General features: G+C 42.9%; 1 long non-coding RNA gene and 1 pseudogene across 1 annotated transcript in view; one reads left to right on the top strand and one right to left on the bottom strand.

The window, feature by feature from the left end:
* Positions 1 to 14,690, top strand: part of LOC117446638 (uncharacterized) — a 30,469-nt gene that overhangs the window by 5,864 nt on the left and 9,915 nt on the right. The gene's annotated exons all lie outside the window — the stretch shown is intronic.
* LOC139433830 (piggyBac transposable element-derived protein 4-like) lies at positions 7,744 to 9,076 on the bottom strand (annotated as a pseudogene).

Here is a 14,690-nt window from a genome sequence, read left to right as displayed (position 1 = left end):
CACCACTCTGATCCTGCGTCCAAGGAAGCCCCAGCACCAGCTCACAAAGCTTCTGTAAAAATATTTAGTGACATTTATACAAAATACAAGTAGGCTACATTTAGTTTTTTTTTATGGGTTTTTTTTAACCGTTGATTTTGACAATAAAGTTCCGAGTTGATATCAACTGTGTCGTGATTATTCATGTTTGGATAGGTAAAGAATATTCTGATTTCAAAAGCATAAGGTTGTATGTGTGGACCTTTTTGTCGTACACATGGGTGTGTTATGCCATTGCTGTGTAGTATATAATATAATAGTACATGTACAATGACAGAATGAAAGATTGCATAAAGCCATATACACCAGTATTTATTTCCATGATCAATATTAGCATTCGTTTTACAATTTCAGTCAAAACAAACAAACCACTCACTGCTCTATTTGCCTCAACTGTAGTCCACCATGTTCAGCTCTGTAAATATTCAACGCATTCTGCAGGGAGAACACATTTAGGCACACAGGCTCCAATCCAGGATGGTCCACCATATAGGTTACAGAGTCCTCAAGTTACTGCATCCGTCTTGACACATTGTGATAAACATATATTGAATGACATGTGAAAAATGTATTTAAACAGACAACTTAGTAAAGCTGTCAAAAATGTTACCAGTGGTATCTCCATGCAGCACACATTCTCCGTTCAGAAGGCATCGTGGCGCAATTTGCACAAAGAAGTCAATAACTGAGCTTTTAAAAACACATGAAACTACACACATTGCTGACAACTGAGGTGTTGTTGGAGTTATACTTTTTATCATCCTAAGTTATTCAACTTTCCAACGGTTGTTGCACGATGTTGGAAGAAAAGGACTGTAAACTATTAATAAACGCAATGAGGCCATTGTATATATGCTGAAAATATGAATGTCTCCCTTTATAAATATATATCGCTGTTTTTGCGTTACAAACTGTACACATTGCATTCTTGCTAATTAGCCAAACTATGAACGGAATAAGGAGCAAGCATCGTAACAGAGTAAAATAAATAGGGACAACAGCTTGTCAGCTAACCATTCAGAAACGTCCTGCTGCAACCGAGATTTTTGCACCTCCACCAAAACCTCTGCTGCTTCAGGGTCAGTTTCTGGATCAAATTGATAATATGCTTGAACACATGCATTGCTCTGAGATGACATGTTTATTCGACACTCGTAATCACAGCAAGCATGGTAACGTGACTCTCGCCGGCTCATGCCTGCTCTTCTGCAGGGGGGCGTGGTCAGCTGCTGCTCAGAATTTTCAAAGACGGGCTTGGAATAGAGCGAAAATGAGCAAAACGAGGCATGTCTAAAAAATGATCCGTTTGGTATTTTGAAAAATAAAATGTATAAATATACCTTATATAGGTATGGTCATACACTATATCATTTAAATATAGCATGATAGGTCTCCTTTAAGGGATTCCAGCTGCTTTTATAAATCCTCGCAGAAGAATTCATTCGTTCTAGTGATGGGAATTCCGGCTCTTCTTGGTGAGCCGAATCATTTGGCTCGGCTCACCAAGAAGAGCCGGCTCTTTCGGCTCCCAAAGGGCTCTTCAGTTTACCACATATTATACCTTTTAATTAAATCAAATGTAGCCCTGTTTTGACTAATGATTTATATGTGTACACATATATCACTTAAATTATTCACTACACCCTTTGTACTGAAGTATTCAAAAGTAAAAATTACATGTTTAATATAAATTATTTGCTGTGGCCAATTGTTTTCATTGCATTTACAGACCCGTGTAACTCTACCACCCAATGAATGCATTAGCCGCTTTCACACTGCAGGACTTGCGGTAAAGTACCACGGCACTAAATCCGCCAGGGGGCTAGTGCCAATCGCATTCACACCGCAGTACTTTCCCTGAGGCACGATTACGCTGACGTCACTTCGTCTTCTTCTTCTCTGGGTTTCCTGGCAGGCCGCAAAACCACTTCACGGCGAGTACAACAAAAAAACGAGAGAAGAAAAACTACACGGGGGAGGGGGTATAAAGCCCACCCACTGTATGAGGCGTTTGTTTACTTTCAGACCTCAGACATGATGGAGTTCAATGAGCTTGTTGTCTTTGTGCTCATGTTATACAGCTTTGTAACTGAGTTATTGCAGCCAACTAGGGATTTGACCCACTCGTCGGATGCTGTAAGTGCAATGCTGGTTCGGAATCAAAGGCGGTTAAAAAGCTTTCGGAAAAGGATTGGACGACGAAAGGCACACACTATAGCCATGTTTCGCCGTAAGATGGCTGATGACGATCAGCGTTTTCATGCCCTAAGAACAGCGATGGTAAGTTCAGTAAAATCACATGAATACTGCGTAGGATTTGTGGAGTTATGTAGAGCTAATTTGTGCCTTTGTATGTGTTTCAGATATGCCAATACTACGGAGCGCGTCGTGTCCCACGCTCTCTCTGGGTGAACAATAGAACATCGGCCTTGTGGGAGACGGTGGTGCCAACGTACACCGATGAGCAGTGGATGAAAGATTTCCGAATGTCGAAGCAATCTTTCAAATACCTAATTTGTCGCCTGGGAGCAACGTTGGGGAGAAGCGACACCAACTTCCGGGAGTGTGTCCCTGTGCCTAAAAAAATCGCCATGGCGACTTGGAAACTTGCAACCAACTCAGAGTACAGGACCATCTCTCATTTGTTTGGAGTCGGCATCTCTACGGTGTGTTGCTGTGTGCAGGAGTTCTGCTCCTCTGTTGTGAGCCTACTTCTTCCTGAGTTTATGCCATGGCCGAACTCTGAGAAGTTAGAGGAGATGGCATTAACTTTTGAGGGCAAATGGGGTGTGCCACAGTGTGTTGGTGCAGTAGATGGATCACACATCCCCATTATGAGACCAGAGGAATACCATAACGAGTATTTCAACCGCAAAGGCTGGCACTCGCTCGTCCTGCAGGGTGTTGTGGATGCTAGGGGCCTCTTTTGGAGTGTTTTTGTTGGCTTACCAGGTAGCATGCATGATAGCAGAGTGTTCAGCATGTCCTCACTGGTTAGTTTTGTGGATAGGGGTGGTCTACTTCCTCATGTAACAAGGAATATTGGGGGACATGATGTGGGTTACTATATCCTTGGTGACTCAGCCTACCCCCTGCAAAGATGGCTGATGAAACCTTTCCAGGACAATGGAAGGCTCACACCCGAGCAACGTGTGTACAACTTCAAAACAAGCCGAGCACGAGTGGTGGTGGAGAATGCTTTTGGCAGACTGAAGGGAAGGTGGCGCTGCTTGATGAAAAGAAACGACTGCAACATTGACAAGATCAGAACCCAGGTGGTAGCATGTTGCATATTACATAACCTGTGTGAGAGTAATGGTGATGAATACAGGGATGAATGGACTGCCTTACCAGCGGCGACCCAGCTTGATGTGCCAGCCAATATTGGCGAGACTGGGGGGAAAGAAATGCGCACAGCCCTTATGAGGCATCTCAACATCGATTATATTGTAAATTGACAATAAAATCTTTTGATCTTTTGTACAGTGCATTTGGTTCTCTCTTTTATTTACCACATTCAAGACGGGCACAATTACAATAGTGCAGACACACCTTTGTGCAAAGAAAATATGTCAGTATCAAAACAGTGTGGCAATATAATAACAAACTGCCAGGTGTCGTATGCACATTAAATAGGCTCAGCAGTTAACACACTTTTATTATATATCCTCCTGAGAGGAACTCGGTACACTAACTCCTAAGATGTTCCCTTACTATAATTAATTAAAATATTGAACTCACAACACTGGTAATTACAAACTTTTCTCTTTCAATAAATAAATAGTGCTTGTGTTGATGGACACCATTTTGAAATACAATGAAATTATCTATTTCAAAGCCACATTGTGGGTGGGACACAACTAAAGCTTCGCCAGTTTATAACCGATGAAACATGATGGTATCAGAATAATCACTTAAATGTGATTTATACTGTAGGATGCAACACAGGTCACTGTAAAGATAGTGTCAGAGGAGAAATAAGCAAGATACATTATCTGTTAAATCGCCATGGAGGTTATCTTTTATTTATCAGCAGCAACACACCTTAGTGCAAGTTAGGTGTCAGTATTAAAAAAACAGTGGCAATATATATATAATAACAATAGAAAATCAACTTAAATAAAATGTACCCAAAAAAAATACACTTATAACAAATATATAAAAATAGCACTGTAAGAGTTGAACTGTGGGCTAAGCCCTGAATGTTTAAAAAAAAATACACTTATAAAAAATATATAAAAATAGCACTGTAAGAGTTTAACTGTGGGCTAAGCCCTGAATGTTTCCATGTCCAGGAAACACCGCTGTGTGTCAATATTTAAAACAATACTACAGGGAGGAAGGCCTGTTTGACTTCACTAGCTCTGAAAGCACTCCCAGAAACCCCTGCTGAAAAGCCTTTTGTTGCTCCATTTGCTGCCCCATTTGCTGTGCCAAGACTGTGTCCCGTTCATCCTGGCGCTCCATCATCGCAATCACCCTGTCCTCTGTTTCCTGGGCCTTGTGTAAAAGCATCATCTGGTCCTCGTGCATCGCCTTGCTGGCCATGGCACGCCTGTCCTCCATAGTCTCGATGGTGGCAAAGAAGTTCTCATCATGTGTGTCCTGTGCGCGCTTTCCTAAGAGGAAACATTATTTAATCACCATGTAGTTTTACAGGCAGAAGGGACACGGTCAGGCTGTTAGGGATATTCCGACTGATAGGGTTAGGCACAGACACTCACAGACACACACAAAGACATAACACACACACACACACACACACACACGCACGCACGCACGCACGCACGCACACACACACACACACACACACACACAGAGAGAGAGACACACACACGTTACGTTTTCTTACCGGAAGTCATGTGACCTAGCCCGGATGTTTACAATTTTGTGAGCAAAATGGGCGCGAAAAGTGTAAACGCCTGCCTAGGAAAACACGTGTTCCACGGTGTTTCATAATTCATAATTGTACCATGAAGGAAGTAAACGTGATTGTTGATGGAAAGGGAGACGAGCAACGGCTGCTGTTGTGATCGGGAAAGGAAAGTCCACTCGATCTAGATCCCTCCGCAAAAACGCTGGCTCCTGTCGTTCACTATAGGATCCGCCCCTATACGATCCGCCTCCTTGCTGCAGTCTGCAGCCAGACTCTATTGGTTTGCCCAGAAGCAAAACACACACCCCCTGAAATAACTTAAAAACAATATTCAACCTAAATCGTTATTTTCACTTCAAAGCATGTCACATGACCACGTGACGTACAAAGCAAGGTGACTTCAAGAGTTGTTGCAGCCGCCATTACACCGCTACCCACTGTCTGTGAAAGTGTCTGACCCAAAAACACTTTTAAATAAGGTTAGGATTTGAAATGGTTGCTTTTTTTGTTTTAAACTATGTTTAAATGTTTATCCATTTAGTGTCGTGTCAATATAAACAAGTAATTTACCATCTGTCTTTGAATTTGGCTATGTGTTAGCTCGCAACGTTTAACCACGTGTAACCATTTTTTAAGAATGGCTTAACCAGATAATTTTCATACATTTATCATGCAAGTGGCGATTTTTTTGTTGTGTCGGTTTGACTAGTGAAAAGTTTAAATAGTTTCAAATGTTATATTGGTTTCACATAAGGTATTTTATATGGGGCTATGCAAGTTTAGCTACGTGCTAACTCGTTTTTAAGCTGTTAAACCAGGTCATTTTCAATGCGTGCTCCGCTCATAAAAAACACCGCAGCATATTAAACACACTAACGGAGCGTCCACACTACAGCTCCAAAAATAGCTTGGAGCTGGGCGTGTCTGGAGCTTGGGGATTTTATTCAAGCAACACGGCCAACAACCAATCACATGAATCTCCCGCCCCCGACATACAGAGCAAAAAAAACCCGGGGGTTTTATGGGAGCAATATATATATAAACTCCCCAAACAGGCGAGTGTGTAGACGGGCGAGGCGTGTAGACAGGCGAGGCGTGTAGACGGGCCGTAACGGCCCGTCTACACTACAGTGTCGAGAGCGTCGAAAGCTCCAAGCAGCTCCAAGCTGCCCATTCACTTTCAATGGGGTGACGTCACGTAGCCGCGCTTTTTCGCCGAACTGAATTGTGGGTAGCCGAGCGAGGCGTCTCAGGCGACCCAGGCGACCAGAAGTTGAACATTGTTCAACTTCTGGTCGCCTGGACGCCGGAGTAGCCAGCGCCAGCCAATCAAATCCCGTTTCCCAAAATCTGACAGCTGAAGCGCTAGCCAATCAAACCGCGTCTAAGCTGGGAGAGATATCCCGCCGTTCATTTCTATATTTCAAAAAAAGTCGGAGGAGAAACTAACTATCGCCGTAGCGAAACACCCGGTTTTGTATGACCAGACCCTCTTCACCTACCGGGATACAAACCGGAGGAACCAGGCATGGAGGGAGGTGGCAGAGACAGTGGGGGAAACTGGTAGGTTTTCGCCTGTTTGGGGAGTTTATAGATATATTGCTCGCATAAAATCCCCGGGGGTTTTTGCTTTGTATGTCGGGGGCGGGAGATTCATGTGATTGGTTGTTGGCCGTGTTGCTTGAATAAAATCCCCAAGCTCCAGACACGCCCAGCTCCAAGCTATTTTTGGAGCTGTAGTGTGGACGCTCCGTAACAGCCAGACCCCAGCCAGCGTTAGAGATGTTTATACTTTTGGCGAGCCGTTATTAAAGCTCCGGGACCGCTATAGTTATGTGGCTGATGGTGTATCTCTGCTCCGCAGCAACCCGCACTCGGACCACGCCGCTCCGGAGGGGACTGTAAACAGTGGGGAGGGGGAAACAACCCGAATCTCCTTGTAACACGCTGCCCGTCTTGTTGACCATGCTTTGAGGGTGAGGGTGTGTGATTTATGCTGGGTTAACCCTTAAGAGTCCCTTAAAAAAAACGTATTTGTTCCTAAGGCCATAAAATGCCACCTTCACAAAAACTGCTATAAAAATATGATATATTAATATTTATTTCCACTTTCAAAGAGTCAGTCTTTTAAAAACTACTCCAACCTGACATACACATGTGCAAAATGAATTATATTTTGGGGATTTTAACCCTTTAAATGCCAGTTTGTTGAAAAAACTTCACAGTTTTTTTTATTGAAAAAAACTAAAAACTAGAATAATTTTCAAAAAATACATTTCAAGGAATATTTGATTATTGTTATTATTAGGTCCCTAGATTGGTCAATGATTGGCAGCAAAATTAATTTGAATGCATTGTTATTTTTTTTGCAGTGTTAGATTTAAACAAAAACTCACACTCGTGTTCCTGAGGCCAGAAAATGCCACCTTCACAAAAACTGCTATAGAAATATGATATATTCATATTTGTTCCCACTTTCAAAGAGTCATTCTTTTAAAACTACTCCAGGCTGACATACACATATGAAATATGAATTATATTTTGGGGATTTTAACCCTTTAAATGCCAGTTTGTTGAAAAAACTCCACAGTTTTTTTATTGAAAAGAACAAAAAACTAGAATAATTTTCAAAAAATTAATTTGCACAAAAATTGCTATAAAAAATATGATATATTCATATATTTACCCACTTTCAAAGAGTAAATCTTTTAAAGCTACTCCAGCCTGACTAAAATTAATAATACAAGATCATTTTGAACCAGAAAAACATTTATTTTTTACAAAGATGAACATTGAATGAACACTGTGTCTGGCTGTGAGAGTCCAGCTCAGGTGGAGCAGGGGCTGCAAATGGACAGACTGTGGTCCTTGCATATGAATTTCCCACATTTGCAGCAGGTCCTGCAAACTCTTCTGTCCATGCAAAAGCGGCACTGCCTCCTGCTCTTCTGTTCACTGATGAGAGAGGAGCCTGCAGCAGCACCCTTCAGATCTGACACCATTGTTGCAGCGGCTGATGAGCGGGGAAGGCGCCCTCTCTTCTTGATGTGTGGGGTCATCAGCATTTCTCCCACCTCTTCAATGAAGAGCCTCCTTCTGTATGGTTTCTGCTGCTGCCAGGATGGCTCGATTGATGTCCACAGGACGTAGGCGTTGTAATGGGAAATGTCAACCAGGTTGTGGAAGAGGGCAAGTGTCCATCGATTTGTTCTCCTCCTGCAGGAGTAGGTGGCAACAACCTAACAAAAACATAAAACAAGACAATTTGAATAAATTATTCCAAGCATTTTCTCTCATGATGCAAATATTAATTATTTTATAGGAAAATGCTCATTTGAAAAAAACCTACATATATTTCAGACAAGAATATAAGAGTAAGAAAGAATACATGTGTGCCTACCTTATCAAGGTTGTCGACACCTCCTTTGCATCGGTTGTAGTCTTTGATTATGACTGGCTTTCTCTTCATTTCGTCGCTTACATCTGGACTGCGGTGTTTCGTGCTTAGAAGCAGCACATTCCTGCCCTGTCGAGGGATGTAAGAGACCAGTGTGTGGGTCTTCGTAAAGGCAAAGGTGGAGGAGAGGATCGCTCTGGCTCTTGCCTGGAGCAAAATAGGGGGAAGCTCAGGCTTGTTTCGGCGAATTGTGCCAACCAGGGCCAGTTTTCTCCTGAGCAGCTCCTCAGCCAGTGCGAAGGACGGGAAACAATTGTCACAGGTAATTATGTGTCCCTGGAGCCCCTCTGTCATCTCCAGGACCACCCTCATCCCCTGGTTGACTTCAGAAGGACTGCCCAGCTGCTTTGCCTGTATACACCTGCAGTCTCCAGGCGTATGATGATTTTACATCACAGTTTGCCCAAATCTTTATACCGTATTTGGCCCACGCAGACGTCGCTGAATGGGCTGAACAGCATCGGCAGGCGGTGCGTCCACATATCCCAGACTTCGCGGAAGGCAGCCAGCTTGTCATCACGGCGCCGCGGTCGGGATAGCTTGTCGTCGAACCGCAGTGTTCGGCTGATTTGGTAAAACCTCCTGTGGGACATCGTGGCTCTGAAAATGCTCCGTACCGATTTCTCACTCCAAAGGCTGAGGGTCGATTCATATTTTAATCTGTAAACACCGGCCAAAATGAGCAGCCCCATGAGGTGCCCCATGAGGTGCCAAATCCGGCAGGAGAAATACCTGCTCTGAACATGTTATGTAGAACAGTGCAGATCTTCCCTATTGACACCAGGATTAACCTAGTCTAAAATAAGGAACATTAATAGTGTGATAGAAAATGATATGTAATGTAATAGAGGCACAGATACAAGATCAATAATACACTTTATTTTAGGGCACCTTTCAAAGCATTCAATGTCACTTTAAAATACAATTTAAAAAAAATAGTTGCATTACAATACAAACATGTGTTGAGTAGTAATATATAAAAATTATATTCAAAGGAGCAATTGAAGTGAGTGAAGCCAGTTTGAACACATTATCTTTTAGACTTGATTGAAAATAACAGTGTCTGACATGATCATGTGATATCATTACTGTTATATCATTGCTTACTATTCGTGGTTATCAGACACTTAAACAACAGAGAAGGTTTTAAGAAATAGGACTATTGACAAATCACATAGGCCTATTATCCTGTCATTGTCTGTTCTGTAGGAAGGAGGAATATAACAGAGTGGGACTATGCACTCAAAAACGTAAGTTTATTCCAATACGAAGATTGTGACAGATCTGAAAAACGTGTCCTTAAAACGAGCCTCCTCGCAATTGTATGCACATTATTTATTCAGCCGTTTGCTGTTTAATCTGATATATCATTCAAAAGAGAGAAAAAAGCTTTGAAAAGGGTGAAAAAAGCTTAGAAAACGGCGAACGCTCAAAACAGGCGATGACGTCACCTTTGCGCGTCCCCGCGAACAGGGCTTCAATCCACGGCAAGGCTTCAACCTACGGCATAACACCGGAGCTGAAGTCGAATAGTCCATTTAGCTTAGGAACCTTCCTAAACGAGTGAAATGACCCGGAAGTCCCTCAGTGGCAGCCATGATAAGTGCCGTTAGAATTCTCTTGAATGATGAGAATGATAGGAAAGGAGGTTTCAAACTTCCTTTATAACCTCCTTTAGCTTAGGAACCACTGGACCTCCCTATCCGACAGGAGAAGCGAAAATGCTGCCCCACAATGCCTTGCAGCTGCAGCATTTGCCGTCACTCAACAGTTGGCCGTTCACGGAAACAACCGATTATGACCGAGAAATGATATCATGAAAGTTACGGTGCTTATTAAGCATTTTAAAACATAGGTGGTAAGTTGCCAAAGTGCTTTGTTTTGAACGTTCATCAGTATTATAATCAAAAAGAGAAATATGAACGTTAGTTTTTACTGAAATTATCAAATAAAGTCAACATTTCAGTCTTTACTGAGCTGTGTGGAGTTTGTTCAACTTTTAAAAGATGTTTGAATGGTGATATACACAGTGATAGATGTTAGGGACTAACGTTTATAATAAATACATCTGTATTGATTTTAAGATCTTTAGTTCATACAATCATACGTATTGGGATCATTGGTATTAATGTGGACCGGAGGGAGAGGGTGACGAGCATAAGTTTCACTTTCCTTTTTTATTTCAATTCCAACTTTGGTCATGATGAAGAATATGCTTCTCTGTTGTCCACGTTCATAAAGCATAAAGTAGCAGCATAAGAGCACGGTGTAGAGTCTCTAGATGAGTTTACAGTAGTCCCTCCTTCTTATTAAACATCCATGTTGTAGTCCGCTGTATAGAAAACTGTAGTTTCCATGGTTTCCCCACAGCAGCAGACGCACATTCATGACCTCCGCTGGCGCATCATAAACACGTCGGATAGTGAAAGTGCATTCGGATTCTCTAAAGTACCGCAGCATCTTCTCCTAAGTCCTTTTGAATTCTCCTATCCACTATCCCTTAACCCCGTGACGTTTCACTCAGAGGTCAAGGAATAGACGATAGGGTTAGAACTTAGGAGCTGATCTTTGGACTATTCGACTGCAGCCCGGGTCCAGTGCACCCTCCCTTTCTCCCTCGCACTTTGGCTGTGAGCTGCGGTTGCCAGATAAGCCAACATCCCCCATTTTCATCACTTACAGCGCCCATCGTACAGAGGAAATGAAAATTGTAACCGGGATGAAAAGGGTGTTACATTTACTTAATTATGAATGTTGTTACATCAAGGCCAAAAATTAGGATGAGCACCAACGGTCAAAACAAATTGTTTTCCTCCCAGAGCTGTCAGCGCAGCGCCTCCACAGATCTGGCGCCCTAGGCGAACATCTATGGCGCCCTAGGCGAACATCTATAACGCCAGTGCAACGGGCCGGCCCTGGTCTCAGGTTACACTGTAGGAAGTGTAGGTACAACGCTACATTTCCCGCCCCGCTGCAGTCATACAGTAGGCTACAGAGAGCGGCGAGAAACATTTCCTCAGGCATCGAAAAGCGGAACCGAAATTCACATTTCTAAATGATGCCGTTGGAATCGAAATGTTGGAACCGGTTCCGGTTCGGAACCGGTTCTCGGTACCCAACCCTATGCATACGATCTTTAATTAAAAGGCAGCCAGGTTTAAACGCATTACATATTTACATTTTAAAGGATAGATATGCAAGCTAGTTTAACATGTTCATATGCATATTTGTGATGTATTTGGTTAAGGCTACAGGAGAGTTTTTTTAAACAAGTCAAAGTGATCTTAATTTACTTTTATTTATTTTTTACATAAGTGCAAATTGGTTGTATAATCTACTCAATTGATGTATTTATTTGTAATTAAAAAAATATTGTATTTTATAATACAGAATAGGTGATGCATATTTTAAAGACATCCCAATAAATGTTAAGGTCTTTTGAAGAGAATATTCCTGTCTTTGTGAACTGAGCTAAACAAAGTGTTATAAGTCAAATGTCATTTGTTTACAGTAAAAAATACACAGTATTGTATTGATGTACATTAAAGTGTTTGCTTTGTAATAAAAGAAAATATGTTAAAGGAGAGGTGTCATGGCCATTTCCACTGATCATAATTCCATTGTTGAGGTCTACTAAAATGGAAAAATACTGTACAATTTTCCAAACTCACATTGGTTTCGCATACAGCATCTCTGTAAAGTATGTGTATTCAGCAGTATTCACTTTCTCCACTAAACGGCTCGCTGCAGCTCTTGCCCCCCCTCCCTGTGAGCACAGTGTGCTCCGATTGGTCGGGACCAGTCGGGACGTTGTGAATCGCGCTGAGCTCCGTGGAGGTGTGATTTCCTTGTTTAGCGATACACAGCGAAACACAGCCAAACTCACCCTGAGCACACACAAAGTCACAGCCGAAGTAAAAACAATAAGGCCCATTCCCAAACCGCCCCCTACACCCTACCCCTACACCCTACCCCTCCATTTGCGCGTTCACGTGGAGGGTCCGCCATGTTGAGGGCTGTTCCAAAGCAACGAGTGTGGAGGGGGAGTGGGCTATCAAGCCCTCAAACTGCGAGTCTGCAGCGGTGCTGACTTGAGACCGGTCTCTACCTGACCGGAGTCACGCTGTGTGTGTCCGTCAGGAAACATGCTGTTTACAAGTAGTTCCAGCAAACATCCACTGATAAACTGCGATGTTAACAACCTCATGATAACCTCATATGTTTTTAACTTAGGATCATACCTGTGTTTAGTCTAGAAAAAGGTAAATGTGTGCATTTTATTATAAAGTTGTGTATATTTACAGACCGTTGCAAAAACTAAGAAGCTTATAAACATCAGGTTTAAAACTAAAAGAGCTTTGAAACACAATGAAAGATGTTTGGAGTTTTATTTGAGTTATTCATTTAAACTTTTTGTCTAAGAGATGCTGATTTGAAACCGTTGTTACATACAGTTACAGCATTTCCTGTTTCTTCCGAAGAGAGGGGAGGCCGTCCCAAAGCTTGCTGCTGTATTTACTCCCTCCATCTGACAGAAGGGAGCCTCGTTGAGCTGCGAGTGTGGCTACAGACGGAGTTCACTCCGTCACGGAGGGGTAGGGTCGAGGGAGTGGTTTGGGATTGGCCTAAGTGTGGCTTGAAATTGAGTAAGAAGAAGCTTGATAAACGCTGTGAGAATGGGTCTGCATAGAGAATTTCGCCGCGATCCCAACTGTCTGTTATCAGCCTGCAGCCAGGGAGGAGAAATCAGCAGAGCTGCATGCACTGAGTGTGTGTGTGAGGAAGTCGTGGATTGGTCAATTTGGACCAATCAGCGGGGGCTTAACGTAACAGCTCCGCGGACGTGATGTAACGGGTCCACGGATTGGCCCATTTGGTTCCGGGTACCTCATGACCTTATCGCGTCATAGTTCTGGGCGTGGCTACTGGGTGCTTCTACGACACAGCACCCAGGAAGTAAAAAATGGACAATGACGTTTCACCAACGAGGCGTTTTGGGGAGGTATTTTCTGTGTTAGAGTTTTACTCGCTACATGGTGTACTTTGAGGGTTTTGACTCTGCACACCGCTTACATGCATAAAAACCTTCATAACACACAAGGGGACGGGTAATAACCGGAAAAGAATGACATGTCTCCTTTAAGCTATAATAAAAAATATTGCCTGCAACAAAGTGAAGTATTTTTTTTTTTTTTTTTTTCACAAACTTCAAAACTCTACTTAGATCTAATATAAATATGAGGTTAGTCCAAAAGGAAAAATTAAGTTATGTTACGTACTCCCCCCCCCCCTTTTGTTGTCCTCTTTGTTCTCTCTGCTGTGCAGGTACACCTGGCTCCGCCTTCCCCAGGTGTTCCCAGTTGTCACTCAGCCGAGCTTGGCGCAGGTGTTCCCAGTGGCCAATCAGCCGAGCATAAAAGAGGAGATTGAAGGAGAAGGAGGAGGCCGATCACTACTCCGGATGTCTCTGCTGTGGCAGAGCTCTTTTGCTTTTTGTTGTGTTTCCTGGAGGACGTGTTAGAGTTAGGTTTTCGCGGCTTTATTTCTCACTTTAGGTTCTGTGTGATTTTGGGTAGCGGAGGAAGGCTCTGGATCCTACGGCCCGTGGTGTGGTTGGCCCAAGTCCCCTCCGTGTTTTTGTTTGTTTTACCTGTCCTCCAGTGTAATGTTTTATGATTGTGGCAATAAATGTACGATCACAGTTTAGTGCCTACGTGTTGTGTATTTTTGTTTTATGTTGCGGACTGCCTCACGAGCCACTACTATTGAGTAGGGAGGCGGGTTGTAACATTATAACAAAGTAATAAATGTTGTGTGGTCTTCAGAATGAATCATCTTATTACTTTGTGTGAATGTAAATATTAGTGCTGTCAAAATTATCGCGTTAACGGCGTTAATTAATTTTTTGAATTAATTGCGTTAAAATATTTAACGCATGTGCAGAATGGCCCGCCCCATACGTGCCACCAGTGGCAGCGCCAGGGTATGGCTGGGGTAGGCTACACCCATACCAAGAAATGGCTTAGCCCCACCATGAAAAATGATGTTAAAGTAAGCAAAATAAAGTCTGCCAACTCGCGCGGAGTAAATTGCACAGACAGCAGTTAGTAAGACTGATTTCAGTAGCCACGGTTTTGAAACTTGTGTCACAAAGCGCATTTGCGTACCGACGTACTTGTGAAGCTTTTCCAGAAGGCGGTTAGATCACCGGACGACAGAGTCGGTCTCCGTGTGCATAGACAGGGCTGCTGTTAACGTCGGTCTGTACAACGGAACTGTGCCAAAACTACGCCAACCGGCTGCGGAGGGAGACTCCCC

This window comes from Pseudochaenichthys georgianus, chromosome 5 (assembly GCF_902827115.2).
Source record: "Pseudochaenichthys georgianus chromosome 5, fPseGeo1.2, whole genome shotgun sequence".
Classification (NCBI taxonomy): Eukaryota; Metazoa; Chordata; class Actinopteri; order Perciformes; family Channichthyidae; genus Pseudochaenichthys; species Pseudochaenichthys georgianus.
Note: the sequence above shows the minus strand (reverse complement) of the source record. Positions and strands in the feature narration are given on the sequence as shown.